Source organism: Gorilla gorilla, chromosome 23 (genome assembly GCF_029281585.2).
Source record: "Gorilla gorilla gorilla isolate KB3781 chromosome 23, NHGRI_mGorGor1-v2.1_pri, whole genome shotgun sequence".
NCBI lineage: Eukaryota > Metazoa > Chordata > Mammalia > Primates > Hominidae > Gorilla > Gorilla gorilla.
In genome coordinates this window covers 14,952,769-14,972,148 of record NC_086018.1, presented here as the reverse complement: position 1 = coordinate 14,972,148, position 19,380 = coordinate 14,952,769, and the positions used below count along the sequence as shown (strand labels likewise).

General features: G+C 38.0%; 1 pseudogene; it reads right to left on the bottom strand.

Moving 5' to 3' along the window:
- Positions 1–15,842: 15,842 nt before the first annotated feature.
- Positions 15,843–17,509, bottom strand: LOC101136391 (heat shock transcription factor, Y-linked-like; annotated as a pseudogene).
- Positions 17,510–19,380: the final 1,871 nt, after the last annotated feature.

The following is a 19,380-nucleotide window of genomic DNA, read 5'->3' as shown; positions in this document are numbered from 1 at the left end:
GGCCAGGACTGAGACCCCAAAAAGGGACACCTCAGCCAATGCAGCTCACATGGGGGCTTGTCCTGCTGGGCTCTCCAGGGGAGCCGTCTTCACCCACCCCCACCACCTGCAAAGTTAGAGAGCAGTCAGGTGGGAACAATGAGAAACGGGCAAGGACATCTCCCTAGGACTTTGCTTTCCCATCTGTGGAGTGGGTGGTTGGATTCGATGTTGTCTGGCCCCTTCCTAGGCTGAGGCTCTGCTGGTCTCGGAGCTCCTTGCTCTGTTACTTCTCTCTGGAGGCTCTGGTCCAGGGAAGCTGCCATGACCCCTGCTGGGCACCAGGAGGCCCCGCCTGCCAAGCTCCCCTCTGCCTCGTAAACAGGAGGCCTCTCCTGCCCCTGGGCTCTGGCCTGGTCACCTGCATGGTCTGCAGTCTCCTGTGTTCTCCTATTGGCCAGTCGAGGGAGAGGCTGTGAGTTGCACGGAGGAACCTCACCCCTTTCCTTCCCACCTCCCAAACTCCAGGGAGCTCAGCTGTGTTACCTTGAGAAGTTGAGGTGAGTCTCTCGCACCAGGTGGCTGAGTCTGCGGAAGGCCCTGGAGTCCCAGTGGAGGTTGCTGTTGAACAGATGCTGCTTCTGGTACATGGGGTTGTGGCTGGCCGAGCGGTCTGGGGGATGAATGCAGGGCTGGGCTAGGTTCCAGAGCCCATCTCAGCCCCACTGCTGAGCAACTAGGTCCAGGGATGGACCCAGTATCTGTCCTCAGAAGAGTGAGGGGAACTGAGGTATGCTTCCCATGAGATGACACGATTCACCCTGTCATGCCTGTGATGGTGCATTTAATGATCTTGGTGCCAGGGCAAGCCCTCCTCCCTCTGCCTACAGAGGTCACTGGCACACAGAGGGCATGCTCTCAGCAGAGCCACCAGGCACCACACCTTTCGTGGTGATCATGGTCAATGCCCTGGCCTTCTCCTTTGTTTGTGTCCTCTCTTATTCCCTTGAGCAGTGGCTTGTAGTTCTATTTGAAGAGGTTCTTCACACCCCTCATTAGCTGTATTCCTAGGTATTTTATTCTGTTTGTAACAATTGTGAATGGGAGGCTTTGTGCAGAGTCTTTATTTGAAGCTGACTTTCTAACTTTTTCTTTTTCATGAATTTGGAGACATTTATGAGAGTTTATAATATTGATTTCAAGTTGAGAATATTTTTAATATAGTAGCTTTCTCTTGAAATTCCTCACTGTTTGACTTTTTATTCATTCATTGAACAGGACAAGTTTTCTATGGGGCAGATGAATATAGTAAATATTGTGTGTTATAACAATGCAGGGTTATTGGTTGTTACAAGAGAATAGAATTGACAGACATATCATGGTGCCTGATGGCAACTAGCATCAGCTCTAATATATGCAGTTTTTGTCTCTCTTGTCAGGATTGTTTTGGTAGGCAAACTTTCAGAACTCTTCCATTAGATTTCTTCAAAATTGTTTAGGGTTCCTCTCAAGTTTTGTTCAGATGTTTATAAGCTTATTGACTTTCCCATGGCAGTTTCTTGGAATGAGAAATGTCTCGAAGTAACCACTTCTTTCTCTTCCCTTCTCCATTTTCTTCTCTTCTTTCCTCTTTCCCCTTTTTCCTCTCTCTTTGCTTTTCTCTCCTCTTCCCCTTCTCCCTTCTCTCTCCTTCCTTCTTCCTCCTACTCCTTTTCCTTCTTTTTTAAGTAAGATATGAGGACATGTTTTGCTTTGTCTAGGAAAATGTTTGCATTTTCTCTTTCACATTAGTTTATGAATAGAGAGGAGGAAAGTAAAGTAATATAAAGCAGATTGGACCTAAAAGACTTGGGTTTAAGCTCCAGTTCTGCCACTATTTGTGTTTCTTAATGCTTCAGGCTTAGTTTTTTCATTTGTAAAATGAGGATTGTTATAAATAGCCATCTTAACCATGGAGGATTTTGTAAGGAACAAAGAGACACTATGTGCAAAAATGATCTGTTTAACTATAAAGTGCTTTCTAAGTGTAACCTCTGTGTGTTTTATGCCTTCTGCTTCTTGGGCTCCATCAGAGACTCAAATTATTACTTCCAGATTGTTGTTTTCCATCACCACTATTCAGTAGTACTCTACTGGTAAAGCCCTGCCATGGAAATTATTTGAAATTCAAGTAGTAACTTCCAAGTTTTCTTATCCAAACAAGTAGTAATAGCATGTTTCTTAATTTACCATAGTAAAAGGAAAAGCCTAAATTTCTATGACACTTCTTCTGTGTCCTGATCATCTAGAAATTGTGTAGTCCCTTGTGATTTCTGTGGGATGCTGGCATTGAGATATTATTTTTCCATCGAAATACTTTATTCATAGCTCAGTATTAAATAATGCCTTGAATCATGATGCTATATGTTTCTGTTAGTGATATCAATTTAAATTATAAACTAATTATTAAAACTATTACATATGATCTTACTAGAAATTCCTAAACAGTAGACTGTTGTCTTTTTAAGTAAACAACATAATAAATATACTGTCTTCTAATTAGTGCAGATCATAGCAGTTCTGTGCTGCGTGCAGTGGCTTGTGCCTGTAACCCCAGCTACTCAGGAGGCTGAAGTGGGAGGATCACTTGAGGCCAGGAGTTTGGGACCAGCCTAGGCAACATAGCAAGACCCCATATCTAAAAAAAAAAATTTTTTTTTTAATTAGCCATGTGTGATGGCACACACCTGTAGTTCCAGCTACATGGGAGGCTGAGGAAGGAGGATCGCTTGAGCCCGGGAATTTGATGTTGCAGTGAGCCATGATCATGCCACTGCACTCAAAAATTTTTTCAGTTTTGGCTGGGCATGGTGGCTCACACCTGTAATCCCAGCACTTTGGAAGGCTGAGACAGATGGATCACTAGGTCAGGAGATCGAGACCATCCTGGCTAACATGGTGAAACCCCGTGTCTACTAAAAATCCAAAAAAAATTAGCCGAGCCTGGTGGCGAGTGCCTGTAGTCCCAGCTACTCGGGAGTCTGAGGCAGGAGAATGGCGTGAACCCAGGAGGCGGAGCTTGTAGTGAGCCAAGATCGCGCCACTGCACTCCAGCCTGGGTGACAGAGCAAGACTCTGTCTCAAAAAAAAAAAAAAAAAAAAAAAAGAATTTTTTTTTTTTAGTTTTTTTGGAAAAAATATTTCTAAGCAAATCACTGGTTTTAACAGTTTTGCTTATTTTTTACATTATATTACATTAATTTTCACAGCTATACTCAAATAGCTATATGCCGAAAAGGACTTTAACAACCTAATTCTGTGTAGCAGTGAATAAGCATAACTTATTGCATTCTATAGGGAAAGCTGAAAGTTATCCTATTAAAATGTCAAGTAGAACAAGTTTTAAAAATGTTATTTTATTTTATTTCTTTTCCTTTTTTTTTCTTTTTTTTTTTTTGAGACAGAGTTTCACTCTTGTTGCCCAGGCTGGAGTGCAATGGTGCAATCTCAGCTGACTGCAACCTCCGCCTCCCGGGTTCAAGCAATTCTCCTGTCTCAGCCTCCCAAGTAGCTGGGACTACAAGCATGCACTGCCACACCCGGCTAATGTTGTATTTTTAATAGAGACAGGGTTTCTCCGTGTTGGTCAGGCTGGTCTTGAACTCCTGACCTCAGGCGATCCGCCTGCCTTGGCATCCCAAAGTGCAGGGATTACAGGTGTGAGTCACTGCACTTGGCCCTTATTTTTCTTTGCCATCATTATTATCAGTATTCTCGTCATCACCAGTTAAGTGTAATAACAACCCAGAGACTATACATGTATGTAAAAAGTGATCAGTTTCAAACTGTGTGAAGCCTAACTTCTGCAGAAGCATTTAGTCTCCACATTCAGGAACTTTAGGAGGAAAAAGAATGGAACTAAGAGCTAGTAACTATTTTTTTAGCCACAGTATAAAGAATCCCACGTCCGTTTGTGTCGTGGCCCTCCTAATGGTTTTTGAAGTGACAGTTTATTCATTTTTCTAATCTACTTAGGCATCCTATGCAACCCATAACTTCTTTGGTTTTCTGTTAATTTCTTAAATTGATTTATAAGCTCACTGAAGGTAGAAGTGGAGTGGAACCTTCTATGTCAGGAAGAAAAGTAATACATGCTTATTATTACAAACTCTACCCCTTCCTATTCTAATCCTGTTCTCCAATGGTAACACAATTCATTTTCTTCTACACCTAAACATTAAAAGCAGACGACTTTTGGTTTATTTATTTAAAGTAGGATACTTAGTAAATAGTAATCTGCAATGACAGTAATAAATGTCATTTATCTTTATTCTTTGTAAGGTTATACTGAGGCGATGAGACTAGAAACAAGCTTTTCCCCCCAAGAGTTGCTTTTATTACTTAATACCATATTTAATGTTGAAAATACATTCATACTTGCAATTTGAGGTTCCACATGCTTCTTATGGATTTTGCCTGTTCTTTTTGTCAGGCAGTGAGAACAAGGACTCTGTCTGTAAGATGTTGGTGATGGTCCCTCTGAATTACAGCTGGCAACTCATCAGAGTCTAGAAGATGGAGGGATTAAGCCTCTAGGGTAAAAGAAGGTAGATTAGGCAATATATTTATATGTGGAACTCTGAGAGTTGGGGTGTCCTGTTGGCATAACTCTTCAGATACACCTTTTTTTTTTTTTTTTTTTTTTTTTGAGATGGAGTCTTGCACTGTCACCCAGGCTGGAGCGCAGTGGCGGGATCTCGGCTCACTGCAAGCTCCGCCTCCTGGGTTCACACCATTCTCCTGCCTCAGCCTCCCGAGTAGCTGGGACTAAAGGTGCCCACCACCACGCCTGGCTGATTTTTTTTGTTTTGTTTCGTTTTTGTTTTTTTTGTATTTTTAGTAGAGACGGGGTTTTCACCATGTTAGGCAGGATGGTCTCCACCTCCTGACCTCGTGATCTGCCCATCTCGGCCTCCCAAAGTGCTGGGATTACAGGCGTGAGCCGCCATGCCTGGCCCAGATACACCTTTCTACCTTAGTCTGGCTACCTAGGGAAAATTAGAATAGATTATTAGAATATGGTTTGTATTTATAAAAGAATACACATTCAGCACGGGTTTTCTGTTCCCAGTCTGCCACACCGATCTTGCTTTTTTTGTTTGTCTAATAGATTTGCTAGATGTTAGAGTGGGAAGTGCTGTAAGCATAGAAGTATTTCTTGATTTTAGGAAAATATCCCACATAGTTAAACAAATTATTGTAGCATCATTAAATAATCCTTTGATTTCTCCTATCCAGTTGTGTTTTGTGTTTTTTTTTTTTTTTTTTTTTTTTTTTTGAGACAGCCTCACTCTGTCGCCCAGGCTGGAGTGCGGTGGTGCAATCTCGGCTCACTAGCTCTGCCTCCCAGGTTCACGCCATTCTCCCGCCTCAGCCTCCCGAGTAGCTGGGACTACAGGTGCCCACCACCACGCGTGGCTAATTTTTTGTATTTTTAGTAGAGACGGGGTTTCACCGTGTTAGCCAGGATGGTCTCGATTTCCTGACCTCGTGATCCACCCACCTCGGCCTCCCAAAGTGCTGGGATTACAGCCGTGAGCCACCGCGCCCGGCCACTCCTATATAGTTTTTATATGTACCAGGGCAGTTAAGGCTAGATAGGATTTATCTATGATGCCACCTTTGTTCTGTTGGTAGTGGCTTCTTGGAGTGCTGTGCTGAGAAGGATTTCTGAGGCTGTATCTTGTCTTTGAAGAAGAATGCTGTGATTGATGAATGATACCAATTAACAGCATGGGAACAGGGCTATATAAGTCACGTGTTTGTCATCTCTTGGGGTCTACTTCTCAACTCTCTAGTCCATCCTATTGGTCTGTCTGTAAAACTTTTATAATTTTAAGCCACTCATAATAGCCCAGCGATAACATTTGATCATATCATGTTATTTCTGTTTTGCATGAAGTGAAGAAGCTGAAGTCTAGAGAAACTCAGATATTGAAATTTTATTCAAAGAAAATGCAAACCTAGCATCCTAATTTCTCTAGGCCCATGTTGGTAAAGGTGACTGAGATGGAGACAGTTCATAAAGAGCTTAGGCATGTAGATCACAAAAACTGTCTCTGCATGTATTCAGCTTAAGTTTTAGCCCTTCAATTGGAGTTGTGATTCCAGAGTTATTTCTAAATATAGGAAAATGAACCATAACAGCCTTTACCAATTTGTTGTTAAATCTAAGTTAGATACACTCTGAAAGATCAACACTAATACCCAGTACCTATAGTCACTTAATGTCTGGAACACAATAATGAAGAAGTAAAGTTTCTTTTGAAAATGGCTTAAAGTCAAGCAGTTTTCTTGCTGAACATCAAACTTTATTATTCCAGGAAACTAAGATTTAGATAAGACAAAAAGAAATACCAACCCTAATTTAAATTATGTCTTCAAATCTATAAAAATAAAAGATTAGAAGTCTGTGGTCAGTTTGAAATTAGGTTTTAGAGAGTTGGTATGAAACTTTACCCAGACCACTGAAAAATTATTTAAAATGGTGCTCATTTTAATAAGGTAACACTTCTTAATTAAGAAAAACATTTATGGAACAAAATTCTGTGAAAGATATTTGGGTCTCTGGTTATAATATAAATTCTTAGAAATTTAAAACAAATACTCCTTAAGACAGAGCTGACGTGTATTTCCGAAGGATAATGGAAACTGGATCAGTATTTTGTTGAAATAAGACCTATTATAAAATTGCACTTGGAAGATTTTCAATGAGTCAGAATCCAGATTCTTTAGTAATAGATTATAAAATTGTTTCTGGAAAGCTTGTCAATGAGTCTTAATCAAGTTCTTTAGTAGTCAAGTCAGCAGAATTGTAGCTAATATTAGCATTATTGAAAAATATTTTCTTACTGGCTCAGGAAGTTAATTGGCCCTGGACTTGGGAAGAAAAGATAATTTGTAAAGTCAGTATGAGAATCACATTATCTTTGAGCCAAAGTTTAACAAATGTCAGCTGTCAGAATTGGAACTTCACACCAATTTCATTTTATTTTCTATGTAGATAATACTTATTTTAGGATAGATGGCATATATGTGAATTTATGGTCTCATCTTTTGATGCTGGCATGTCACAGGTACCTATTCAAGGAGTATAACATATTCCATAGAGTGTCTTGGTAGAAATCCTCTAGCGATAAATATGAACCTTCCACAAATTTCCAAAGTATGAACAATCATTTTGTCAAAGTGTTGCCTTTTAAAATGATTAACATGAAACTGCCAGTATTTGCTCTTAAAAGCCCAGCAGCTTGAGACATAAAGCGAGGTGTTTGAACGTCTGCGTTAGTTTGGTGGGATAGGCATCTGTACTGCAGAGCAGTTGTCTGATGATGTGTCAGAGCTGTAAATGCATTGGCTGAAACACTGTGGCAAATATTTGTGTGTAAAAATTAAGTTATTATTTGTACTGAGACTGGATATCTTGCAGTTCCTGTTCTTTCTTTGCTTTGATATCCTGGTAAGCCTGCATTTTGCTAGCATCCAAGTAAGCCCAGTTAGAAAACTGTATCATGAGAAAGTGGATCTTGAAGGGAAGGGTAAGCATGATGGCTAGTGAGCATATGAGAAGGCAAAGCGAGGTGCTAGTTATATTAGATGGACTTGACTTTAAAGAGGATGAGGGCTACTCTGTATTAATACTTGCTCTCCTAGCAGAGCTGTCAAATCATTAAAGCATGCTATACTAGTTGGCTTCACCTTAAAAGGCTGATGAAAAGTTAGTACACAAACATTGCAAAGTATTTTAATTAACCACTAAATAATGTCTGTATACTCGTCAGTCTAGATGACTGATACATTAAACACCTCTCACTACAGTTGGGACTTGTCTACATAAATGGATGTCCATCAAATTTGCCTCAGGCATATATCGAGACAATGATACTGAGGCATTTAAATTTGTGACTGTTATATTATCTTTAAATTTTTTTCATATTTTGATATTTCATATTTTGTCTGTCACCTGTTATCTATAATTGTCCCTCTTTATTCCTTGCATTTTTTCTAAAATTCTCTTTTGCCTAATATAATACGAGTGGCCTAACTTTTTTGATAAATACTTGTTAGTTTTCTCTAAACCTTTATTTTCAATATTTCAGTGTGATTATTCCTAGGCAGAAGAAAATTTTTACCAATCTAATGTTTAAACATAAGTTTAAACAGTTTACATCTAATATGGTTACTCTTTTATCTACATAACTTATACCTGCTTAGACAGTTTTTTATTTACCCTAGATTTTTTTGTTTCTGCCTTTGCCTCCTATCTGCTTTTGTTTTTCTCTGTCTCCCCACCTGCCACCTGTTTTTCTAATTTTATTGATTTACTTTTCTTACTCATATTTATTTCTTTTCCTGCTTTTGACATTAATCACCATATGTCTCTACTTTCTGTAGTTAATCAGAAGGACCCAGTTAGTTGACTTTTTTTAAACAAGCTAAAACATATTTCTAGCCCTCTTAGAAAAAATTCTTGCATACCTCTTTCATTTTGAGATTTATTTTTCTGTTTGCTAAAAAAAAAACTTTTATACTTGTTTTCCATGGCCTTTTCATAAGTCTTTAATATTGGCATAATCTTCGTGAGTTGAAAAATGTTATTAAATGTTATTAAATGATAACTTATGTGGAATAATATCCTGGGTAGAGATTATTTTCATAATTTGCATGTTGCCCTTTTTATACATTTTTGTCTTCTAGTGTTTCTTATGAATATATAAAAGTGTCGAGTTCATCTTTCCTAACTTCTGTTTTATGTATGGTCACCAGATATAATACAGGATTACCAGTAACATTATCATTTTAAATAAGCAACAAATAGCCTTTAATATAATTTTCAATATTCTAGTAATTTAGCACTATTCTAAATATTGCATGGGACAGGTTTATACTCAAAATAAATTCTTTGTTTTTTGTCAACAAATTATCAAATTTCAAATTGAAATGTGATATTTAAATTCTTGAATTTTCCCCCTACACCTGGCAAACTTACTTTCAGATCTACTTAGGAAATTACTCGTTCTTTCTATATTTGTGCTGAATCTACTATATAAGAAACAAACAAACAAAAATTGCGTTCCTTTAGTATATGGTTCATTTTTCAATGACGTGTAATTGTCTATTTAAAAAATGTATTTTTGTCCTCCTACCCACCTGTTTTGCCTTTAGATCCCATTTATTGGTCTCAGAGAACACCTAAACTACTTATTATGATGACTTTTTTGACTCCACTTTTTATCCTTGAGTGTGACCCTTAAGTGTGTCTTCCTTGGCTATCTCTTAGGGCATGGAATGTCCATCCATGAATTAGTAATGTTGCCTTTGAGGTGGTAAAGCAATCTTAAGTTCTTAAATGTAAATTTATTCTTGGGGGGGCAGTTTTATGTTAATCTTTCCAGGTTTTTAAGAACTTAATTATTCAATCTAGTATGTTATACCAGTTTCTGCTTTTCAGGTAGTTATATAATATAGGTAATATGGAAAATCTAACCTCAATCTTGAATATCACACAGGTCAGAGGTTGTGATATGAATCTTTCTTCTCATGGCTTTGAATGAAAACTTCATTCTGTGTTAGATCCTAGTATCCATGGGCAATGACTTTCCAATTGACACAAATATTTCAGCTAAATGTCTGAACAACACTTTCTTTCACCAATTATTTAGGCAGGGAGCCCAGCCCCATTGGACACAGAAATGGTCTCTTTCTTGGGAATATATCCAAATTTACTTCTCAATTAACTATTTCAATGAACTGCGAAGTTTAATCTCAAATTAATAGTATTGGAGTCCAAACCTCAGAGCTGTTTTCTTTCTTGATACCCAGTTTGATTTTTTAAAAAAGAATTTTCTTTCGTAATCTCTGGCTTTCATAAGAGTTGCTTTTGCAATTGTTCACTTTGCAACAGAGACCTAGAAATGAGTGCTTGGTTTCTATTAAATCATGTGTTACTTAACAAATAAAACCTGTGAGAAAGGTGTTATTACTATATCTCTACTGCAGTTGAAAAAGAACACGTTTTTGGTTATATTTTCTGGAAGCAGTGCTGACACTGTTTTTCTCCCAAGTGTATGGCAGGTATTTCATTGGGTCTTCATTGACCTATATTATTTATGTGCTAAAAATCATTGGCTTTTTCACATATATTATAAAGACTTTGAGATTTTTTAATTTTAGTGAAGACTTTATTTTATAAAATCACTTCACTGTAGATGTATCATTTTATTCTCTGTAATCATATCTTCCCACATTTTGCTTTATGGGATTTGGTTTGCATGGTACTTTAAAAGCCTTCCTAGGACTTCCAGTTACAATGCAGTACCCCAGTGTTTCCTTGTAACAGCTAAAACACCACAGACATAACAACAAGAAACAAAGACAGACTCTGAAAGGTACAAAGAGGAAGACAGCTTGTCTAGGGTCTTTAGGAATTGAAGAGTGATACTAGGGTAAATTTGCTGGATTTTCTTATTGCCTTCAATGTATCCCAGGTGATGGACTATAGAAGCTTCCAATACAGAATCTCCATTAGGCACAGACTTCAAGGAAATCCTGTTCTCTCCCAGCCAAAGGAACAGGAGAGGATGACCTAACCACACACAATGACTCAAAACCCTTCTACGGGAATAACCAAGCTATTCCAGACAACCAAGCTATTCCAGACAAACACCACAGAAAAAAGTACTACAGCGGTTTCTGTGGAGCCATGTAGAGAGACAAGCTTCTCCCAGATCAGTGATGCTCTGATTCCCTCTAAAGGCAGAGTAGGCATTTAATCTTTTATTACCCACCTGGCATGAACAGAGGACAGCAGTCCAATTCCCTAACCAGTGTCAGCAGAGTCCAGTAGCAAGCTGAGCATCCCGGTCAACCCAATGACAACAGTTTTTAAAGAGCCAGATCTAAGTAGGGTTCATTGCACTGTGCTTCTTACCTGCCCTCCCCGCTATCCTATGTTATCCGGTCACCAGGCTCCAGTGAGGGAGTTAAGCATCTACCACCACCCAACCTCCTAGGCACTGAACAGTTGAAGTGAACCTAAACTAGTCAGCAATCTGCTATTTCCCCGTGCCACAGGTCAGCAGTACCCCAATTTAGCAACAGTACCATCTACAACTGCTCCAAAGAACGTGAAATGCTTTGTTGTACATTAAAACAAAACAAAACAGATATGGGATCTGTATGCTGAAACATATAAAACACTGGTGAAAGAAATCAAAGCAGAAATAAAGGGAGATACACTATGTTCATGGATGGGAAGACTGAATATGTTGTGTTAGTTTTCCCTAGCTTGGTCTATATATTTGATGCAATTCCTATAAAAATCTCAGCAAGAATTTTTGCAGACAAAGCAAACTTACATCCTTGGATAGCTAAGACAATTTTGAAAAAGAAGTATAGAGTGGGAGGAATCCATCAGTATTTCAAGGACTTACACACAGCTAAAGTAATCATGACAGTGTGGTATTGGCATAGGGATAGATTCATATAAAAATGGATCCAAAGAGAAAGCCTAGAAATAGAGCCACATTGGTATGGCTATTACCAATTGATACATCACAAAGCTGGCAAACACAAATCAGTGGAGGAAAAATAGCCTTTCAACAAATGGTGCTAGGGCAAGTGAACGTCAATAGGCTAAAGAAAAAAAGCCTTAACATAAACCTCACACTACAGAAATTAACTCAAAATGCTTATGAACTTGAATGTAATATAAAATTATAACAGTTTTTATGAAACATTTTAGAAAAAACTCATAAAGAAAATTCAAGCCTCTTAGGTGTAGCAAAGAGTTATTACATTTTATACCAAAGGTATAAGACATAAAAGGAAAACTGATAAACTGGATCAAATCTAAATTAAAAACTTCGCTTTGTGAAAGAACTTATGAAGAGACTAAAAAGCCAATCTGCTACAGAAAAGAGTACTTTTCCTGCTGATAGCTGGGGACAATGGGAGGACCAGCCGCAGAGAGCAGTACCTTCTCTGCTGAGAGCAGCAGCTGCAGCAGAGAGCTTCAGAGACCTGCAGAGACATTTAAAGAACTTGCCTGCAGAGAGAAGACACCCTCTCCAGGGCCTCCTCTCTGCTGAGAACTGAATGCTCCATGGGAGGAGCTGCCTATAGAGAGGAGCTACCCACTCCTCTGAGCTCTTTTAATACTAAATAGAACTCTTCTTCTTCACCCTTTGCTTGTCTGTGTACCTCATTCTTCCTGCATGCAGGACAAGAACTTAGGCAAAGGCGCAATGGCCACAGAGGTTTCCTGCCGGAAAAATCAACATCTCATGGATCTTGTAACAATAGCACTGAAATTTCTGTGTTTATATTTATCATGTTATTTCATTGATGTGCAGGGCTTCCTCTTTCTTGCCAAGATGAGAGATTTTTATTTTCAAGTTAAACATTTGGGAGACTACTAGGAGACTCTGGATCTTATTATGACATTCTATTTTTCATGTGTAGCTGGCTTTGTCTGAAACCAACCTAACAGAGGAAAGGGTATGCTTGTCAAGTAGGGGCACAATTCCAATTTCCCTTTTTCTCTTTGACACAAAAGGCAGGGCTCCTCATTACTGACAAATAAATATCCAGATTGTAGCTTCACCCTAGGCCTTACTTGTACCTCCCTGTCTAGGAGGGGAAGGGTGTCTTGTTACTACATGGCAGGGTTGAAAACTCTAGCTCTTTACTCTACCTTCTCTAATTCCACTCCAGCAGGGGATTGGGATGCTTCATTACTGCCTGGTACAATGGATGTTCCGACTTGGACTTTGTTGTCCTGGCTAGGTTTTTTATTTTCCTTTGTTTTGTGCTGTGTAGTTTGGCTAAAGTAGGATGGTTATTATAAAAATTATCTTTGCCTTAGTAAAATGTTCGTTTCCTAGCCTTTGGCTATAAAAATTGGGCTTTTAGGGGAAATTTTTGTCTTGGCTTACTGCAACCTCTGCCTCCTGGGTTCAAGCCATTCTCTGGCTTCAGTCTCCTGACTAGCTTGAATTAAAGGTGCCCACCATTATGCTTGGCTAATTTTTGTATTTTTAGAAGAGATGGGGTTTCACCATGTTGACCTGGCTGGTCTCAAACTCCTGACCTCAGGCGATCTACCCGCCTCGGCCTCATAAAGTGCTGGGATTACAGTCGTGAGCCACCGTGTTTGTCCCAGTTTTTTTTTCTTTTTACCATTCTTCATGTTCAGCATTTAACCGTGTATATCACAGTACCCTCTGAAAATACAGTTTTGAGAACTAAAATGTGGTATATATCGTAATACCCTGTGGACATAGGTGAAATGACCATTGTCTTGTGTCACGGTATGCCAGGATAAAGAATCAGTATTCCCCGTGTACATAATTGATTCTGAACTTTTTCTACTTAGGCATAACTTGAAAATATATGTGTATGGTAGGATGGCGGCAGTAGGTTTCCAGCCTGAGGAATATGGCTGTCCAAATTCATACCCAATTCTAACCCCATTCCAACCCCAGCTTTCCCAGAAAACTGAGTGATAAATCATGTCAGGCCTTAGCTTGTGACACCAGAAGTTGTATAGTACACCAAATCCACCATGAATGCTGCTTCTGAAAAGCTGCGCAGCTGGGATTCTCAGTGTAATCCATTTCGGCACAACAGCTGGTTATTTCTGCTGCAAATAAAGGAAGGAGTAGTAAGCACACACCTAGTTATTTCAGGCAAAGACTGCGAGTCAAAGCAGAAGATGAAAAAGAAATTTTAGAAGAAGCAGGGGAAAATCAGAACTAGACCTAAAAAGAAAGTGTGATAGTTGAAGTGATAACTAGTGACAGTAGTTTTAGTAAGTCAAAATTATTGCCTCTCTAATGAACACTACTGTGACCTAATCTTTAAAGAAAAGTTCTGGTGAAGAACGAAGAGTAAAGTGTAATGCCGCAACACCAGGAATGTTTGTTTTTGACAATAAAGATAGATTTTATGGTTTTAACTCCACAGTCATCATTGACTAATACACATACATACATACATACATCAGGTACTGTGTTACATCAGTACTGAGTGTCCAAGACAGACGAGAAAACTAATCTGATAGATAAGAAGCACCTCCTGGAAGAAGTGATGTCTGTGCTATAGGAGTCTTAAGTAGGCAAAGAGGGAGAGAGTTTTTATCTCCAGGAAAGAAATGGGGGCAAAGTTACCAGATGATAAAAGGCATGGCTGAAAGTGGAGTTGCCTGAATGTTGCTTCAAATAGGACGGTGATGAAACAGAAACACATGAAGCTGCAAGGCAGACAAATATCAGGTCTTGAAGGGATTTGTTCAGTTATGCTGGGGATATAGGCTCATAATCTAGAAAGTATTAAATGCCAACAAAAGAATTTAAATCAGATTTTGGATGGAGCATGAAACCAGTGTGATGAAAATGTGCATTTAGAGGCCGGGTGTCATGGCTGAAGCCTGTAATCCCAGCACTTTTGGAGGCTGAGGTGGGTGGATCACCTGAGGCGAGGAGTTCAAGACCAGCCTGGCTAACATGGTGAAACCCCATCTCTACTAAACGTACAAAATTTTGCACGGTGTGGGTGCACATCTAATCCTACTTACTCAGGAGGTTAAGGCACAGAATTGCTTGAACTCAGAGGTTGAGGATGCGGTGAGCTGAGATTATGCCACTACACTCCAACCTAGGCAACACAGCAAGACTGTCTCAAAAGAAAAGAAGGAAAATGTGCATTAGAAAACATGAAAGGTGGACTCTTACAGGAAGTAATTAAAGGCACAAGCTTTGATGGAAGATCAAAAAGGTCTATTGATAATGCCAGCTATAAAATTCTACCATGTGCCTACAGTGATACAATCCATGAGTAAAATATGTGAAGTTTATTGCGCAAGTGATGGCACAAATAATTGTGATCATGGTTACTGAGCTCACTAGGTATGAATTGTAATGAAGAAAATCTTTGCCAACTAAAATCCAAGTTTAAAATAACTGAGAAAAAGTGAGAAAATGCTGAAGTATATAGTGTGTGTTAATGTTTCTCTAGATTTTCTGTGTGTGCGTGTGTGTGTGCACATCTTTTCTTTTTGTGCCATCGTAATTTAGGCCCTCATTTGATTTATGCCAGACTACTTGAGAAGTCAGTTATTACTCTTTTCTAACTCCAATTCCTTCTTTTTCCCTTGCCTGCTGCCATGGTTTTGATATATAAACATATGTATGTGAATTAGCCAACGTTGACTGTGGACTTAGAAACCATAAAATCATGAGTGTGCACCCTCATGGCCGGATTGATAGCATTATCTGGCGAACAGGTTAGTTATTGTGTGAGTGGGCTTTGGAACAAAGGATGAGTTTGGCCCTGATTTTCTGTTTATCACATGTCCTTTACCGTAGGATGGCCTCCTGCCATGTTGCAACATAGAAAGAAGATCTCACCAGATGCAGCCCCTTGGACTTTCCAGCCTTCAGAATAATGAGCAAAATAAGTCATCTTACAAATTACCCAGTCAGTGGTATTGTGTTGTTGCAGCAGCAAATGGACTAAAACACTCTATTATTTCTTCCTCTTTAGATAATTAAATAAACTAGCTTACAAAGGGCCATGTCACATTTCCCATCAAATGATAAAAAAGCACATATATATTTTTTAAAATGCAGTACAGTAGCCTGCCACTGAAACAAAGCCCCATTTTACTCCTAACTGTATTTTTAGAAATAAAGGAAAAGCAACCATAAAGGTCAACATGTAATTTTATTGTTCAGTAAGATTATTGCAGGAATTTTTAATGTTCTTGTCAACATAAATTTCAGTCTCTGTTGTCATGCATAATCTGGTACTCTTTTAGTGGAAGATCAGTTGTAACTAGGGTGATATTTTTCCAGTAAAGATGGTTGAAGAGCTGGCCTGTAACGAAAGGCAACTGATGTATCAGCTATCGCAGTCATTTACAACCACAGGTTGCCTGCTGGTAGCAGGTTAGAATGAGGAGCCTCATTGGCTAATACCTCAGGATATCTGGTGGGAAAGAGTAGATGGTTTCACTATCAGCCCCAAAGGAGGGAGATATGATGTAGTATTGAGAAACTGTGGTTGTAACAAAATTCACAACGTGGCCATTTGCTTACATGTTGGTGCTATGAGAGTGCATGTGAATATTTGTCAATTGATTTAAAATAGCATGTTGATTTGTTGTAATTTGTTCTGATTGTCCAACTGAGGTTGAAATGGAAGAGGAGGGAAACCACTTCTAATTGGGTCAGGTGAACCAGCAATTCCCTGGCTGACAGAAGATTTCCTTGTTAGAGTCATATTTAAATTTGTAGATGTTGAAAATGAACTTTCTTCACTAGTTTCAGCAGCTAAGACAGAATTATGTTTATCTGTGTTAGCCCCTGCTCTAAAGTGTTTCTTGAAATATTCAGTGAAGTAGATACAAGAGAAGTGTTTTTAATCTGAATTCTTCTTTTCGTTCTTATTAAAAGTTGGGGACAGCCACGTTTGAAATTCGGATGATAATACAACTTTAACTAAAACCAAGGAGAAGGTAATTCAGTGCCTTTTTAAACCAAGAGACAAGTAACAATAACAAACATAACACATACAATCTCAGATTTCTGTTTTATCACACAAAGTTAATATCATCAAATAATGAATGAACATTGTTTACTATTTTTAAGAACATGCTTGTTGAGAAAAAAAAAACACTCAAGTTTTGAAGCCCTCTGGTGAAAACATGTTATACATTTAATAGTAACATTTCACTAAGTGGCTTTGGTATCTTTATTTGGAGTTCACTGGTAAGACTGAATGTTGTTAGCAACATTTCTTAAAACCTGAAAGTTTAATGCTCAGCCTGCACTCAATAATTTCAAAAAAATTAAGTAATTTTTACCTTAATATTTGATATAATTTTTAAAATCTGATCTTACTGCATGTATTAACATAGTTACTGATATATAAAATGAAATTACATATATACTCAAAGTGGTAACTGAAATATTTTGAATACCTTGCTTAAAACAGAAATTTCTTTTTCTTCTGCCAGGAAGTTGGCTAGAAAAGCAGATCTGTGAAAATTCTGTTGAATTTTACTAAATCCATAAAGGTTGAGCTGTCAAATTAAGCTTTTCATACTGTCAGTTTGAAATATTCTGTAAGGAGCCTTTATTTCCAAATTTTCTTTCTTGAAAAGTTCTTCATTAATCACTATGCAAGTTTCATTCTTATCCCATGAATTAGACTTGAATTGGTCACTTTCAGCTATTTTCCAAAGTTTACTGGGAAAGGTCAGAGAAGGAAAATCATAATCTTTATCTGGCTCAGAGACATAAAGTGTAATGTGGCCTTTTTATCAAGGATCCTTGTGGCAAAACCTGAAAATCATTTATTCAGTCATTGACCTTAAGTCTGAATCCCCAGGGATTATGTGTTCACACAATGGAGACCCAGAGGAGGCTTCTGAACCAGTTGATTCATCTTTAGGAGAAACATCTTGAGTTTCTGCAGAAACATGTGCCATCTCAAATAAGTAATTCTTTAGCTACTTTTCCAGCTTGCATGTGTTTCAAGACTGCAGCTTCAAATGCTGCTTCAGTAGCCTACTCAGGTAAAGTAATCGAGATCACCACAGTGGTTTCCAACCTGAGTAGCAACGGCATCACAAGAGGACTTTGGTCACCTAGCAACAAACATAAAAATTTGGCCAAGACTGTTTACTTCCCAGTCTCAGAAATGTATCTGGTAAAAATAAAGTATAGAATGATTACTTACACAGTTTATTCTGTGAAAGTTTCATGCCTGCAGAATCTTTTAAATTAATAAGGAGGGCCAGGCATGGTGGCTCATGCCTGCAATCCCAGTGCTTTGGGAGGCCGGGACAGGCGGATCATGAGGTCATGAGTTCGAGACCAGCCTGACCACCATGGTGACACCCTGTCTCTACTAAAAATACAAAAATTAGCCAGGTGTGATCCATGTGCCTGTAGTCCCAGGTACTCGGGAGGCTGAGGCAGAAGAATTGTTTGAACCCAGGAGGCGGAAGCTGCAGTGAGCTGAGATTGCGCCACTGCACTCCAGCCTGGGCAACAGAGCAAGACTCTGTCTTAAGAAAATAATAAATAAATAAATAAATAAATAAATAAGGAGATTAATATCCTCAATCCCTGAAATAAACATAATTTTCTCCTTGACACACACAGTCTTACTAGATTGGTGTGAGGAGCATAGGGCCTGGTAATTGGATGGTGCAAAAAAATAAAAATAAATATTTTAAAAACTCTCTCAGCTTGGCATGTTGGATTGAAAACTGATGCAGTGTAAAACATATATGGTAAAAAGACATGGCCATATAGACAAAAGGTAGGTTAATGGTTGTCAGGGGCTGGGGAATAGAAAGAACTGTTAAGTAGATATGGGGTTTCCTGTTTGATGATAGAAATGTTTTAATAATATAATTTTGAATAATGTAATTTTATATTATGTGATACATACCTTAAAAAATTAAAATAAAATCAAATATGAATAAAACTGATTAGATTTCAGAATAAAAAGTTATTCATGTATGTATCTATTCAAAACATTTTTTATTCATATCATAGAATAAATAATACTTTCATTTGGTATGTCTGTAAATATCTGACATGTTAATTATGTAAGATTTTAAAAGCAAGTGACCTACTTATAAGGAGATCCCAAAGAGTGGGAGATTTAAAAATGTAATAATAACAAGAAAGTGTTTTAAGTAAAGTAAATTTGTATGTATGTCTAAGCAGAGAATTTTATTATTTGGTTCCAAGAGCCAAATATCTATTTAAAAAATATTTCTTAAGGAATAATCTCTGTGTCCTGCAACGTAAAGTTATCATTATAAAACAGGAGTCAAATTTGTGAATTAATCTTAGAATTGAATAAAATATTTCTTCTCTTTGAAAAATAATCATGCCCCATTTACAGTAAGAATTTTTATATGTTCATCGTTGAGAGGTGGTATATTAAAATTCTAATGCCTTGGCTTTGGTAAGTGTTGAATATGTGTGGAATAAAAAAAATAATGATTTTGATATTTCTTATACTGTAGGAGGCAGTTCTCTCATACTGGAAAGAGGTGTCATTGTTAGAAGCTTGTCTTGGTTTAACATAGTTTAAGTTTTGGGGGTGTATTTTGTTTAGTTCAAAATTTTCCATATTAGCAGTAAGTAACAAAAATGTCCAGATCAGAAAACTCTTTGTGAAAATAAAACAGGTGCTCCTACCAGATGTGGTTCATCAATTTTGACAGAATTTTCATTTAAAAAATGCAAAATTAAAATTTGTTTAATTGTTTGCTTTCTGGGGAATTTTCTTGTTGCTCTGTCTGAAGGAAGTACAGACTTCTTTTGTGATGGGAGGGGA